A 15,891-nucleotide genomic window follows, 5' to 3' on the forward strand; every position below is an offset into this window, starting at 1 on the left:
AAAATGTCACTATGGGCCTTCGGCGAAGGACTAGGTGGACTGAACCACATTGTACCATGTGCTTGTAGAAGTTCTTGGTGCTCGACAGGCTCAAGTCAGTCTCAGGTGCTTTGCAGCTCCAGCAAAAGAGTTTGAGATGGGAGAAAGCTGCGGGTATCAGGCGGCAGGCAGTTCGGCGAGCGAGGCTGGTCCGATGGCTGCAGGCTGGCCTACATGGCGGCTTGGGTCAGGAATCGTTATCTCAGTGCTGGTTGGCAGGTCTGAAGCACTGGTCGGGGCGTCTCGGACAACGTTTGCGACTGTAACGTTACAACAGTCAGCAGTGCAGTCAGTTGGACGTCGAGGGGCTCGACTGGCTCGGAAATGTTCTTTAACGCGGACGCTGGTTGATGCTTGTTGATGCACTCCCCTAGCTACTTCACTGGGCTTGTGTCATCCTTTAGATCGGACTGCCCAAAGCTGAGAAGAATGTTTCAAGCAATGGCCTTGTCCTTGTTTTGGTTCAGAGACGCTCTGTCACTTCCCACCTAGGAAGCTTGCTTGCAGAGCCTAGCAGGGCACGCTGTGTGCTGGCTGGGTACCGGTTCTAGAGGTGCTGGAGGGTCGTCTGGAACAGTATCTCCCTAAGTTCCATGGAAGATGTTTAGGGGAGGGGTTCTGCTTCCCTCTTCGATTTCCTGGCCTTTCTTCACTGGCGGAAGATTTAAGGCAGACTGTACCTTCAGCCAGGGTCCAATGCTGAGTTCTCCTTGTTACTCCTTGCAAAGCCTTCAGATGATCTGTCCAAAAGAGGGGCTCGGCCCTCTTTTAAAGCCAAATGGGTCACAGTGATTGGTGTAGGCTAAGCCTACCTTAATGAACCAATCCTGGGTCCCCACCAACAATCTCCTTTATGCATGAGGTCATAACTAGAGGGCTTTGCAACAGAAAAGATGGAGGGGTGAAAACATGTTATACTAAGTCTCATCCATCTTCCTGTCTGTTGTGGATCAAAGGGTCTCTCTGGTTATTGAAGCTCTCTGTGGCTCCTGATTAAAGCAGATGCCCCGGGGCAAGGTGCGCACTATAAATAAACAAAATACAAAAAAATACAAATAAAGCGGCAGGTCTTCCTTGAAGCGGCGGCAAGAACAGACTTTCTGTCTCCATCAATCCACATACTTGTACCTTCTGAATGGGGTCCCCCTGCAGGGGTAGCCTAATTAAAACACATAGTCCCAGACATGGCAGGTCACTGCCTTGATACTGAGGGGTGGGAGCTGGCTTCATATAGACACAGTGCACATGAAAGGTTGTTGGGGTGTACTGTCTCTTTTGTTAGTCCTGCGACTGATTAGTATGCGAGTTGCCACCAGCTGAGCCACTAAAGGACAGGATGGATCCATGGAGCCTTTGCTAGTTAATTAGGCTAGCTGTGGCATAAGGAAGGTTTTGTCCTCCCCCTTCTGAGATGCCTTGATGTACTCTTGGCTGTCATATCTCAACTAAATATGACTGGGGTATGTGTCTGTAGGCTTTGTCCACCTTGAGTCTGTGTATGTGGTGCAGTGAGCATAGGAAAATGTGTTCGGGTTAGCCCCACACATTTTCTGGAGGTTCATCTACCATCATTTAATTGAATTTAAAATTTCGAAAAAGCCCAGATGAGCGCACCCCCACTGTGCGTATGGTTGCATTCCTCACAGGGCCCTCAGACCCTAGCATGCTGGTCAAACCGCAGTGTTCCAGTACAGACAGTTTGAAACTGCATCCAGACAAGACCTTCCCTAAAACCAGGTCACAGAAGAACCATTTACTTGGGCAGCAACAGCTATGTTTTCACATTAGATTTCTCAGTACTTAAACTACAATGTAATGAAACCAGCTTCATGTGTATAGCAATGATTTATTGAGATTCAGAGGTTTTTTCGTGCCACACTGAGGTGTAGTTTGGGATTGATGTGTGCCAATGGGGGTGGAGGGTTGCGAGGGGGGTCGAGGAGGGTGTATTATAGCGTTTCGCCCTGCGCACCAAGTTGGCTAGAAACTGTCCTGCTTGCACTGCTGCTATAAAGTCTGGTTTTGGCCCTGTTTGCCTTTGGAAAGAGAGGCGGGACACTCATATCCTCACAACCTCTGCTCTGCATTTCAAGCACACACCTGCCCTCTTGAAAGCTAAATCTGAAATATGGAAGGGCGGGTGGCCAGAGCCCCCTGGCCACCAACGCCCTGCTCGGCGTGTTCTTGCATTGGTGGCGTCTGCGGGGGAGAAGGGCTGGCATCCCTGCAGGCGAGTGAGGCGCACAGGGAACCTGCCTTTCCGGTCTGGGAATCCTGCTCACCTGCAGTAGATATAAATCAGGAAGCACTTGATGCTAGTGAAGCCAGCCAGAGGAAGTAGCAGCCGTCGCACAGGTAATTCTTTATTGTCTGATTTTGTTTTTCTTTTGTTTCTCTGAATCTTGTTAGTAAATGCGCAACTTATTATATAATTTCATACTAGCTTTCTCCCTGTCCTAATGCCCCCCAAGTTTGGTAGAGAAGGGAACTGAGACACGGGGTGGTAATGCCACCAGAACGTAGAGTTTAGTCAAATGGTGGCGAATGAATTAGGACGCCATTGAGCTGCCCGGGCTTCAGCCCCGAGGGTCGGGGGCCGGGGCGCTGAGGGGAAAGAAGCCTTTCCTGAAACCTGCAGCTTTAAAGTGTTACTGTGTTCGAAACCTTTATTTGCACAAACGCAACAAAACTTTAAAGCTGCTAGTTTCAGGAAACGCCTCCGTCGCCTCACTGCCTTACGAAAATGAAATGCACACATCAGCCCCCTCCCCACGGATGCAAGCGAACAAATAACAACCTTATGTGTTATTTTACATCCGAGGGGAAGCGGCTGATGTGTGCACTTGCTTTTTTGTTCCGCAGAGGCGAGGGAAGCCTTTTCTGAAGCTAGCAGTGTTTAAGGGTGTTGCATGTTAGGTCATTATGTATGCATGTGTGCAAGGAGTGTGTATGTAATGCAGTGCTTTAAGTGGGCCAGGGCTAGCCGGGGTCCCGAGCAGGGGCCCTGCCGGGCTCCACCCCCGACTAGCCCCAGCCACGCTGACACCTGAGGCAGCCTATGTAGCGGCTTCAAGGTGAGGCAGCCTATGTAGCGGCTTCAAGGTTACACGAGCTGCCTGCAGGTGTCAGCACTTCTGATTACAAAAAAAGAAAAGACATTGCCCCTGAGCTTTTCATGCTGGGTGATGGCTATTTACTCGGAAACACAAGGAGAGCTGGGCAGTCCAGCCCTCCTCCTGTTTCAGAGTACAGAGCGATCAGCAGCAGGCAGCCCTTTCATTCAAGCAGCCCGTGGTTAAAGTGTTGCACAACGTGTCTCCTTCAATGAAGGGGCTGCCTGCTGGGTGTGGCTGGGGCACACCAGTGTCACACTTTGTGGCACCCAGCCCCTTCTTTTGTTTAAAAGGAGGGGCTGGGCACAATCAAATGTAATAATGCCAGTGCGCCCCAGGCCTACTTCTTTTAGCAGCCCCCACCCCTCAGGCGAGGGGGAAGGGGGTCTCAAGAGGGGACGTGACCTAAGTACACCTGTACTTAGGCCACACCCCCGATAACGAGAGAGAGAGCGCGAGCCTAGGGGGTGCGGGTTTGGGCAATATATATATTAATATTAAAGGCTGTGGGGAGGGATGGGGCCTTTAACCGCCCCCCCCCCCCCTCCGCCCCAACCATAAACATGTGGGGAAACGGTTGTGCTGAGTTGGCCCACGAGTGCTGAGTGGGGCCCACGAGGGCACCTGGTCCACATAGACAGCCAAGTATGCAGTGCGCGATTCAGTCTTCAAGAAGAGACATGCGCATCGCTGCTGGAACACCGACTGTTTCTTAAGTGTGTGAGAAAGGTAAAAGAAGCTTTTCTCTGGCGCATCTTTGTGAACATACGGCGTTTAGAACCCCTTTGACGCATGTGTAATAATAAACTGGGTTGCTGTCCCCTTTTAAAGCACTTCTGATCTTATAATAGTGTGACTGTGTGTGACTTTTTCAAGTGCTTAAGACACCGGCTCTACCACGCAGCTACCTCCAAGAAGCTACACCCTGCTATGCGATCCACCTGGCTACCCATAGACACACTTCTCGGCCCTGTAAAGTCAACCGAGTAGTTCTGGGTCCTTGATTCGGCGTGCTCTGGACGCGCCACACCTTACCAAATACATAGGCCGTTGTGAAAGCACTCATTGCATCTTGATACGGCACATGGCGGAGTTAGGATAAAGGGTGTGCCACCCTACACCCAACTGTCCAATCCCCAGCACGGGAACTGGTTCACAGCCCATGCAATACGAGAAGTCCTCGTAGCATAGCCGGGTGCTCATTAATGGGGCTGTGGGAGGAGGGGGGCGAGCTGAGCGGAACTCTGCTGCAGTGGAGATGCCAAGGCCGCCTCAGGAAACAGACCGGGCAGTGGAACAGGCGGACAGAGTAGGAAGGGTGGCGATCCGCCGGTGGCCTGTCAATCAAAGTGGGACTGCAGCTCAACCTGGCTCTGTCAGTCATGTTTGGCCTGTCCATCAAATGTAAGTGTGTCGTTCAAACACTGCCATTTTCTCTGCCTTGGTATATTTACATTAAAAGATTCATGAGCCACTACAATTGTATATTCTTTTCTACTTGAGAGGATAGTTCATGAGCAACGCGCTCAGCAGAGGACGTGGAGAAACACAGGTTCGATCCCCCCGTTCGCCCTTAGAAACCTCTGGGTATTAAGCGCGTCATAAATAACCAATTACATTACTATCGCTCCACACATATGCCCAACTCCAACAACGCCATAATGATGTCATAATGCCCCGCCCATCCCAAGATACTAAGGGAGGAGTAAACCAGTTTTGCCTGATGTTACATCACTCACTGGTTTGTGGGCCACAGACAATGTGGCTGTGGCCAGCACCTCTAAACGCGGTGCTTTTGGAGACCTTGCTTTCCCATTAAAATGTGAATGTAGATACGTCCAACTTGGTTGGGCCTTTTCCCATCCAAGGCTGCAGATATAAGGATGTGCGCCTGGCCTCTCCAAGCACTTCAGTCCTGTAGTGTCAAGTCAAACGTGGGTTTATTTTGGACACCCTGTCCCATCAGAAAAAGTTGAAAAAAGAGACACATCTAACATAATAAGAGCAGTGTCCAAACTTTAAAATACATGCAATAAAACACACATTTCCTGCTATTAGGTATTTCAATTCATTGAAAAATCCCACGGTACGTGCAACCTACGTAGAACTTCGCTTGAACACCCTGCCCACCAGAGAAAAAGTAGCCATGTCTCGGCCAATACCAATCACAGGAAACGATACACCATTTGCTAATGGTTTGCCCAGAACTTACCCAAAAAAGACTTCTCTTTGGCAAACACTTTAACATCTCATCTCAGAATATGGATGCTGAAACCCCGATGGACATTGATAATGAAGGGACAAGAAAACAAACTAATTTTCACTGTTGTGCAATTCCTGCAGGACACTTAAGAAACACAAGACGGGTCCCTTGAACGGTAAATGATCTTCTGCGAGATTATAGATGTCTGAGCTGACGGATGTCTATAGAGAAACGCAATGTGTAACATTTTAAAACCGATAAATGAAAAGTTTATAATAAACTATACCATTTAAAAAAATATATATATTGAAGCTTTTCTAGATCATAAGCCCACAAACAAGAGACTATCCATTGTAGGCGAATATATCATTTTCCCTGCCCTGGTGAAAGCAAAATACGTAATGTAACTACTGAACTCATTTTAAGAAATTGACTCGGGTTCCATAACATAAGCATACACAATGGGACCCCACACACTGGCACCCAATTTAATGCTGATTTACAAAATAGTAGAGCGACCCTCTGCAACCTAATGGCATGCTTACTCAGAAGAGGGCCTGCCAACCTCTAGTGCAGTGGTCTACACACTGGGTGGGGGTGGGGGGTCTTGAAGGTTGTCCATGGGGTGGACCAGCTATTTAAAAAGAGATTAAGATTACTGTTTTTAATATAAAATAATGATTAAGGTGACTGCTTTCAATAGAAAATATAAGCAGTACACAATCGTCTTATATTTGAAAGAGCCTGGGCCCCCCTGGACACCCGTTGGCTCCTCTGGGCGCTGGGCCAACCCCTAGGTGAGGTGAGCAGAAACAATATTTTTACTCAAGCGAGGCTCGGTATGAAAACGTTTGAATGCCACTGCTTTAGGGTCTGAGTATAAGGGGCACACAAAGAAAACATGCGCGATATACTCTCTGATTGTTAACAAAAAAAAACATTTGTCCGACTGCCGCCTGCCCCATCTACACGCGTGGTCGATTAATGGCAATTTCTTTAACCAAAACCTCACGTTAAAATGTTCATGGTAAACGTTTCCATTCTCTCTAAGTCTGGGGTGGTCGCCTAACTTTGGCTTCACAGCTGTTTTGGATGGTCAGCTATAGCCAGCATAGGCAATGGTGAGAGGCTGTGGGAACTGCAGGGCAAAACATCTGGAGAGCGGCAGGCTCCAGACCCCAGTGGTATTTCTCAGGCTCAAGAGTATCCTTTGAAATCAGATAATCTAAGGGGTCTGGGAGTCCCTGTATTTTGGTCAGTAAATTCTGGAGAACTCAGTCCATGTACGCTACCTTAAGTGCAGTTGCCGTGCAGTGCAGGGGAACCAGCTGGTGTAGATTTAGAGCACCTTTACATTTTATATTTGGCACGCTCCGGAGTACTAAGCAATCTCGGCCAGAATAATAATGGTGTCTGGTGTGCCTCAATGCCTCAGGCCCTGAGGCCCATGTTAAGGTGGACCGGAATATTAGGGGCAGACGGCGGAACCATTAGGGGGTGCTCGGAAATCTCATCATAGTTTTCTTTATTCCGAATGATCATGACATTCCATAAAGATACATACTCACACCATAATACACAGCATAAAAATGATGACGTAATAGCTATTAGGAATTTGTGTTGCTCTGTCTCCATATAAGGTAGCAGCCCTCGCTTGCACCCCGAAAACCACCCCTGTTAGAAGTACCGCCCTTCCTTCAAAACACCTGAAAAAGGGCATAAGCGTGATTTCAGCATAGAAGAACATTTTCTTGGGAAGGTTCTCTGAAGCCCTGCCATTAAGTCTGCCATCTGTATGGCCTACAGCCATGTGGGTGACATTATCAGGGAAGAAGTGCTTGACCGTCATCCATCAGGATACAGGAAACAGCAGGCGGTGGTGGATGTATATTCTGGCTCAGCGCTGGTCATTGGGCCAGATTTCCCCTAATCTAGAATCTGGGAAATCAATGTACTGGCTTTCAGGGGTTTTAATGATTTTACATTGTTATGTTGCTGAAGCCAGGATTCGAACACAGGTCTTCAGGACAGAAGGTGGAAAGACTTAGCCCCTAGAGCACGTGAGCATCTACTCCGAGTACATGTGAAATGATTGCTAGGATTGCCTTCTGCAGAAAATATATAAGCAAGCTTTTAATGTTTAAAAGGTGTGCACCTTTTATACTTTGCTTGCATCATTAACGGAAACACTCTTTCTCTCCTGGGCTATTTTCCAGGTGTTAATAATTAATGAATCTCCTGAAATGGAATTTTTGGGGAAGTCGGGTTTAGACGTGTTTGCTAAATACTGCCCGCTCCCTCCAACCCATGTCGCTGGTGGGATCCCATAGTTAAGAATTTACATTTCCAGCAATGTATCTGGCTATTCTTGTTAAGGTCAAGGAAGCATGTAGGGAACTGCAGGTGGGGTCTCCACTTCATCATATAAAAGCTCTGTGAGAAACCCATGGTGACCAGGGGTGTTGCTAGCTCTGGAAAGGATTGGGGGGCTAGGCTAATGTTGGTACTGTCGGGTCTCAGGGCTAGCTAGTCTTTTGGTTGTATCCCTGAGCTTCTATCCGGGACTACAACCAAAAGACCTGGGGCTATAACCCCCTTAGCACCAGTGGCGTCTCCAGGGGGGGATTAGGGGGGCCGCCCCCCCCCCCCTGTGAAACCATGTGCCCGCTTGACCCCCCCTGCCTAAGACAAGCAGTGACCATGTTCTCCCCTTACATTTGTCTGTGCCCCCCCTACTTTTGTCTTTGGCCCCCTCTGTGCCCCTCCTAAATTTGATTCCTGGAGACGCCACTGCTTAGCACCCCCCCTAGCAACGCCTCTGATGGTGACAACAAGTAAGACAGAGACAAGTGATCACAGTTCAAGGGTGTTTACTGAACAATGAATGCTGTGTGCAGCTTGGGAAAATGGCTAATCTTAACCTAAATTTAAGATGGGAGCAAGCGTCGACCATCAAATGAAAAATAAGGCAGTCCTAGTGGTGTCATGTCAAAATAAGAAAGGCCTATACTAAGAAATCTATTGCCAAACCTCACAACTAATACAAAAAGGGGTATGGGGTAATTCTCAAGAAAAGAAAGAAATATTCTCAAATAATAGGTCAGGATGCGGTAGCCTGGGTCTCCCTTCCCCACGTAGTGAACACACGATAAGATGGGAGCTTGTAGCAAAGTACAGTCTCAGGCTTCTCCAGCACGAGACGACAGTTCCAATGGCAGCTCTCAGGACACACTCTTAAGCTGTCGGCTATCAGGGCCGTCGATGGCCAAGTATCGTTTCACTTGAAAGTCTCTTGCCTTCGAGGACCTGATCTTTTCAAATAACAAAACAAAAGTTCATTTAACCAAATGAAAAGTTTGTTTCCAATGTTCACTGGGTGATGGATTCACCCCGCGATCCTCCTCTTCTCTGCGCTGACCCTTCTCAATTGTTTATCACAGTTTCGATAGGGTGATGGCTTCACCGCTGGGTCCCCCTCTTCTGGGCGCTGACCATTCACGTATCGTATTACAAATTTATAGGTCACCTCTTTTCTTACTTGAAGTGTGGATGATATCTTCACCCCTGGATTTCCCTCGGTCAGGCTCGGACCCCTCTTGACTGTCAGCACTCAGGTGATGGTTTCACCCCTGAATCTCCCTCGGCCGGGCTCAGACCTCTCTTGACTGCTAGTACTTGGGTGATAGCTTCATCTCAGGAATTCCTCCTTCAAGTTCACTCTTGCCCTCTCTTTAACTTCTGCTTTCACTTTTCTCAATCCTGGGGTGACAACTTTTCCCCCTTGCATTCCCCTCTGCCGGGCTCCGACCCCTCTCGATTCTTAGCTTCCCTATACCAGGATTACTGTGGCTCTCAATCAGGGTGATAGTGGTTCATCCCTGGGTCCCCCTCTTCGGGGCGCTGACCCCTCTTCTTTCAATGTTCTCATTTACACAATTCAGTGTTTGCAGGATTCACCTCCCTTTCTTTGACAGTGCTTGTAGGGATTTTGCTTGACCCTCTGTATGACCACTTTGACCTTTCTCGCTGGCCCTCCTACGGCCTTCTGGTAATTGTAGTTTCTTTCAGATGGGGATTGTCCAGAGTCTCTTGAGTTTTGCACCCACGTGGTGCCGGTTGCCCACTGTCGCTTGTCTCTCCTTAACACTTTACTGTTCATTCAAAGTTCATTGAAACCAGTTCAAACACTTGCCACTTCGCGATTCTCACTCCACACAGACCGGTTCTTATCGGTTCTCCCCTCGGTTCACTGGCTGTGATGAACCGCTTGGGTTTGGCTTCTCTGGAGTCAAGGCCGGTACCATGGGCGCAGGAGCTTGCCTCGCCCCTGCTTATCAGCGTAAACTGGCCTCGTGTACCATTGACATATGCTACAAAACACTGGTGCTATTGTTTGCGGTCTTAGGCTGTCTTCCACGAAGGTTCTGCAGTTTCGGTACGAAAAGGACAAGGTCACTTCTTTCCTCGCCACCCTCTCGATTCCTGCTGTCTTTCCCCTTCGCTTGAACTGCCACACCTTCTTAGCCCTCTCATTGTGCTGTCTGCCGTGCTCACCTTGCTCGTACTGCGCTCTCTTGCTCCACCTTTTATCCCTGTGGGGAAAAGGAAGGGCCGTCAGGTGGGTGTGGTCCAAGTTAATTGCCTGACTCTGCCTGGGACATGTCAGGTACACAGTTCTATTACAAGTCCATAAAGTCGTGTTCATGTCGGAAAAAGAAGGGGTTGCTAGAATTTCCAAACATCCTACACAGTCGGAAGGGAAATAGGTGTTACATGGAATCATAACCCTAGGATTAGGGTTTACGGTGATCTCGGAAAGGTAGATTTTGTAGGGTTTATGAAAATGGTAGCTGTTGGTTACATTTTACTGGGAGTTTGCAAAATGATAATCAGAGTGACAGGATCTTTGGGGTTCGTGAGGCATACGGGAATAACTGGGATTGTGAAATGACCACAGGGGATTTTGGGACCAGTAGTGTTTTGTCAGGGTAGACTGGGTGTTCGGAAAAGAATAATCAGAAGGACGTGAAAAAGAATGGTTGAGAGTTTTCGGGTAGAAAGTGGGAAAGCAGGGTTTCTGGGAGATGTGGTTTTCAAACTCTATAGTTGGGTTCTTGTTCTTAGAGGATTTACCAGATGAGGGTTTTTTGGTAGATGTTAATAGGGGAGATTTTATGGGAGAAAGGGGGCCAAATGTGGCACAGCCCACAAAGGTCTCAGGGATCTTGCCATTCTCGCCTTCTTCCCCGGTAACATACCGCCTCTCACCTGGGGAATTCCCCTGAGCATAACCCCTACTACCGCTATCCAGGTGATCCTCCCTCACTCGTCCACCCCCAGGGTTGGGATCTGAGAGCGCCAGCCCTCCCCATGCCACCTGAATAAGGGTTTACCGAGGTCTACTTGGGAGAACACCCTCAGGTTTCTCACTGCTCCCATAGATGCAGATGGCCTGGTTCATGGCGGAACCTTGTATTAAGGAATGTCCACAGATGAGCAAGTGGGTGCATAGTTTGTAGGTCGGTCACATTGTGAGATTTCATCTGGTAGCCTGCATGGGTTTGCCATTATTTTCATTTATTAATATAGTTCAGTTTTTGAGCAGCTGACTATTATCTACTTCACTCTTAGATTGGCACATTGCAGTATTAACAATAATTGTAGAATTTCCAGAGTGTAGACCATATGCGTGTCTTTTGGCACAATGACTGGGAAACGGGTTGGAAGAGACCTTTTCATACGTTTCTGAAGCTGTGGTCAGCGACCAAGGCCTTTTGCTTTGGCGCAGAGACAGAGGCAGGCCTCAAAGGTCTTTTTAAATAATTTTTTTATTTTTTAAAGTGTTCTTTAGTTAAAATATACAACTTTTCACACTGTATTTTAATAAATTACATACAATCGTAGCATAACATGAGAATGCATTTATTTTGCTAAGAAAGTAACATTTGTTATATATTAAGCGTGAATAAAAGGTTTTTGTCATAAGAGCAGTAATTCATCCTAAATCAAGTTAATGTATTATTTCCAGTATTGTTTAGTAAACCTTCTGCTCTTAACCATAAACTAATCAAGGCTAAAGCGAGGGATACTTGATAATTCCTTAAGCACCTTCTCCAGTAGCTTTTATGTTATGTACAAAGCGACCAGGATATATTTTGTGTAAATGGGATATGGCAGGGCAACGTGTCAATCGATTTTGAGATGTTTCCACAATAGAATTGTTGTTGGGTAATCTGCATATACGTACCTCTATTGGGAATCTTAGTCTGGCACCCAGTACTGATAAAGTGGGTAATTGGTTCATTCTAAGCAACGTGAATCACCTTCGATGCTTAGGGGAAGGGAGGAATTTCCACAGGTAGTTCTGTGGTTTCATGGTTTCATGTCGTTTATCACATACACAGAATAATGAATCACCAATTTCTTTCTCCTATATATATATATATATATATATATATATATATATATATATATATATAGAGAGAGAGAGAGAGAGAGATCCTGTCGCATTTTTTAGCCTTCTTCTCGAGACTCCTGGTCACCATGGGATTTTCAGTAAAGTCTGGATGCCAGTCAATTTATGAAAAAGGACAGATTAGTTAGAATTTTATCTTAAGAAGAAGGATTGACTAAGGAATGGCATGATGGAGACGGTCTGCTTCTCAACACCCCTTTTCTTCTCTGTGGCATTAGTTGGCCCGAAGGTGGTGCTTATATGTGCCACAACCAAAACAGCCAGATAGGATGCATACACTAAATTATGCATAAACCGAATTATGTGCTCTATATCACTCTCAAAGCCTACACACACAGGAATACTTTGGCAAAGTTGGATGTGCCAAGTGTCAGCCAAAGCGAATACATGATTGATATCATTATTATTGTTTACTTTACAGACTATTCCAGCAGAAGACCGGGGAAGGAAGCAGAATGTCTGCTGTTTTAAAATGTAAGTTTTATGCCCCATTTCTAAGGTTTGGGGCATGATCTGTTGGTGTATCCAGTGTATGGTTTATATTTTACTTTAAATGTGACATTCGTTTAAAAAAAATGGTTTATTGGCTAAAACATAATTTAACCTTAAGAATATTTCTCATAGAAAATACAGTACAATCATCAATAAAATATTTCCATTCATACATTGTTTTCATCACAAGTTTTTCAAATAATTATTCATAAAACAGTAACATTTCAGATTTATTTTTCCCCAAAACTTGAAACTAAATAGAGTTATTTGTTCTCAATTAGGCCCCGTTCACGTTACCTTCATCATTCAGACCTAAGGAGTTCACAAAGCCCAGGGTAGCTATAGCAAGTGAAACTGGTTTACCACTCAAGCAGCATTTCCAGAATAAATCTTTATCGAACAGCGGCCCCTTCCCCAAGAACTTTGCCAAATGAACCTTTGGTTTATGGCCCAGATTTGAGAAATGCATGATTACATGTTCCAGCGTTTCACTGGTTCCCTCTTCACAACAGAAATGACAGGTATCATTGTTTAAATCAATAGAGTTATATCTCCTCAAGGTCTCCAGTGTTCTAAATTGATTCCAACAGAATCTTACAAATTCCTGTCTGAGTTTGGGACAGGGAAAGAGTCTCCAATGTTGAGCGGGGGGCCCAACCGCTTGTGTCAATGGGGCAGATGCTGCATACTTTTCTGAGTATGGAATCTGTCTGTTATTACACACCATTCATAATGCGTTAAAGCTCTCTTCACCTTATCAGGAGAATTCATAAGGTGTGCCCTTGTGAGACCAATTTCCTCCAACGTGTGATTCCAAAACCCTCCAAAATTCTTCATATTTTTTTCCTCGCGGCTAATAGGATTCGATTAAGGTCCAATAGAGTGAATTAGGACAGGCCACCAGCAATTTATAGAAAAACAACATTTCCCACCTAACCAGGGTCATTATACTGCACAAATCCAGGTCATATAAAATCGCTTCTGTTGGAACAGTATTTGGCATCCCAAAACCTTTCTCCAAACTCTGCTTTCCATTCTTTCAAGAATTTGAAGGACCCAAACCGGATAGCTCTCAATTGCATAAGTCAGCTTAGGGAGGACAGCGCACACATAAAACGTTGAAGAGGCAGTATGATATACTTACAATATCCTTTTTTGATGTAAAGCATCTGAGAAATCAACAGATCAGTCTTATGTCCAAAATATCCCAGTGCGTTCATCCTATCTGGAGCAGCTCTGATGTAAAAACCCAAGTATCTCACACCGGGAACTTTCTCCATTGAAATTCCATCCATCACCCACTTTCCGCTTGTCTGCTTTCTGTTTGCTGTGAAGGTCAACACCTTTGTTTTAGTTGCATTCATTTATAGAAAGTTCGATTTGGCATAACTAGAAAGCCCGGTCACAGGGGCATACTCACAACTAAAACGTCGATGAACGAATAGACAGACCATGATCCACACCAAGCAATCGATGGAAAAACCTTAAGGAAAATATCCCATGACATACCAAACGACTTACCGGGAGGCAGCTGTAACAGGACCAAAGACCGAATACTTAGCAAGACAAAGACAGAAACACCCGGACGACTCATCAACAGGACCATGACCCTAAACTATAACCATCCCCATAGGTCAACAGACCTAATCACGGCAGATAACAAGGGAACAGGAAACCTTGCACCATTAGATCCAATACAGTGGGGGAGAAACAGAATAAGAACCCATATTACACAATGTACATCAAGATACAGCGGGCAGCACAATGCGCCATCACACACAAACCACAACTAAATAATAGCCCAATGAAGTCACCCCACGGAAACCAAAGAATCAACTGAAAGATAGTCATGATAGGTGGAAACTAATGACTGAATACAACTTCATTTCCCATATAGGCTCTGACCTAGACGGATGCACTAGGACTCCCCCATCAACAGCACTCTGACCCTGAACCATTCAAAGCCTCAACTGACCAGGCTCACATTAGACAACAAGAGAATAGATAGTACCAACCCAGTCCCACACCCGAAGAAAAGGTTCAGACTCACCTATCGCTCCATGGTAGGAGATGGTAGGCACTCCATACAATACTCACTACAATAAAGCTGGATCAGCGCAGCACCACCACAGCGAGATGGCCCAGAAGGAACCCGCAACAACCCCACCCACAAGGATGCAGCTCCAAAGGAACCGGAAGTACCTGACATCAAAGCTGCCATCAGGATACAGACCCCACTAACCCAACCCTCGACTTTCTGCTTACTTAACCAACACAAGTCACACAACCATGTCTCTCCCAGCAATCTGCACGCACTTTACCACACCGCAGCAAAAACACATAAACAGCATCTACAGCACATGAGGTCTCGTCCGATCCGATACTTGCACCAAAGCCCAGCACTCGGTGTATACTGAGCTGAAGCTGCCAACAGCACACCACTTCTCCCACTCTACTACTCCAATCCTCCTGACTAACCCTACCCACCCTCCTTCCTGTTTACAGATCCACCAGAGCGCCTGGTGACCAATTCCGTTGGTGACGGTGTGCTATATAAGTACCTTTAACATAACCTTCAAAAGCAATCAGTAAGCGCTGAAGTCCTACTGCCATACAATCCGGCAGAAGGAAATCATCAGCGTAAGCCAACCAAGAGGCCCTCAGATGGCCAATTTTGGGTGAGATAAAGGCAGCGTTGTTCTATAACTTCCCCCACGTCAGATTGAATAGACAGGGGGCTAGTACACGCCCCTGTCTTAGTTCGTTCCCGACTTGGATTTCTCTAGACATGTCACCGGCCTTGTTTAGTCTGACCTGTATGACAGTTTATTCATGGAGCAGTATTATAAGTGCCAGTAACCCTGGTGGTATTCCCCTATTACTCAGTTTCAACCATAGAAGAGTTCTACTAACAAGGTCAAACGTGGAGCTTAAATCTATAGTTGCAAAATGTATAGACGCATAGCATCCGTCGTGTACAAGTTCTTATCAATATTTCAATATATACCAGTTAGAGTGGTACTGTGGGATTTCCTAAATCCAGTTTGCCATTTGCTCAGACGCCCAGTACTTTTCACCCATGTTTTAAAAGGTATGCTACGCAGATCTTACTATCTGCGTCAAGAATGAGATGCAGCGGTAGGTTTTGGGATCTGAATGAGCGAGGGCCACATTTATATGTCGGTATTATATAAGAAACTCTCCAAGTAGGCGGGAAGCAGCCCCTTTTTTCTATGTCCAAAAACAATAAGGACAAAATTGTTGCCCAACATGGCGGCTTATCCTTGAACAGTTTATTGGATAATGTATTAGGCCCAGGAGCCATTCAGTGGCTTTCCCTTTAATGATTCTAGAACGGTCTGCGGCGAGAAGTCACATTTGATATTGACCATTATCCCCGTAATTAGAGAGGCACAGTGTAAATGCGTCTGCTTTATCATTTGCATACAAGGATTCAAAATGGGTAACCCATATGGGCTCTAATGCAGCATTTACTTGTAAACTCTTGCTGAAATGCTTTGAAGGGTTAACAAGTTTCCAAAAAGTGACTGCGTTGTTAGCTCTAAGAC

At 46.1% G+C, this 15,891-nt stretch overlaps 1 long non-coding RNA gene across 1 annotated transcript in view; it reads left to right on the forward strand.

The window, feature by feature from the left end:
* Positions 1-2,256: 2,256 nt before the first annotated feature.
* LOC138582574 (uncharacterized) overlaps positions 2,257-15,891 on the forward strand; it is an 88,961-nt gene continuing 75,326 nt past the window's right edge. The window contains exons 1-2 of the long non-coding RNA XR_011305044.1: positions 2,257-2,394; positions 12,252-12,304. This is a non-coding gene — a long non-coding RNA (uncharacterized lncRNA). The remainder of the gene's footprint in view (positions 2,395-12,251; positions 12,305-15,891) is intronic.

This window comes from Ambystoma mexicanum, chromosome 3q (assembly GCF_040938575.1).
Source record: "Ambystoma mexicanum isolate Mex_15411 chromosome 3q, UKY_AmexF1_1, whole genome shotgun sequence".
NCBI classification, from domain to species: Eukaryota; Metazoa; Chordata; class Amphibia; order Caudata; family Ambystomatidae; genus Ambystoma; species Ambystoma mexicanum.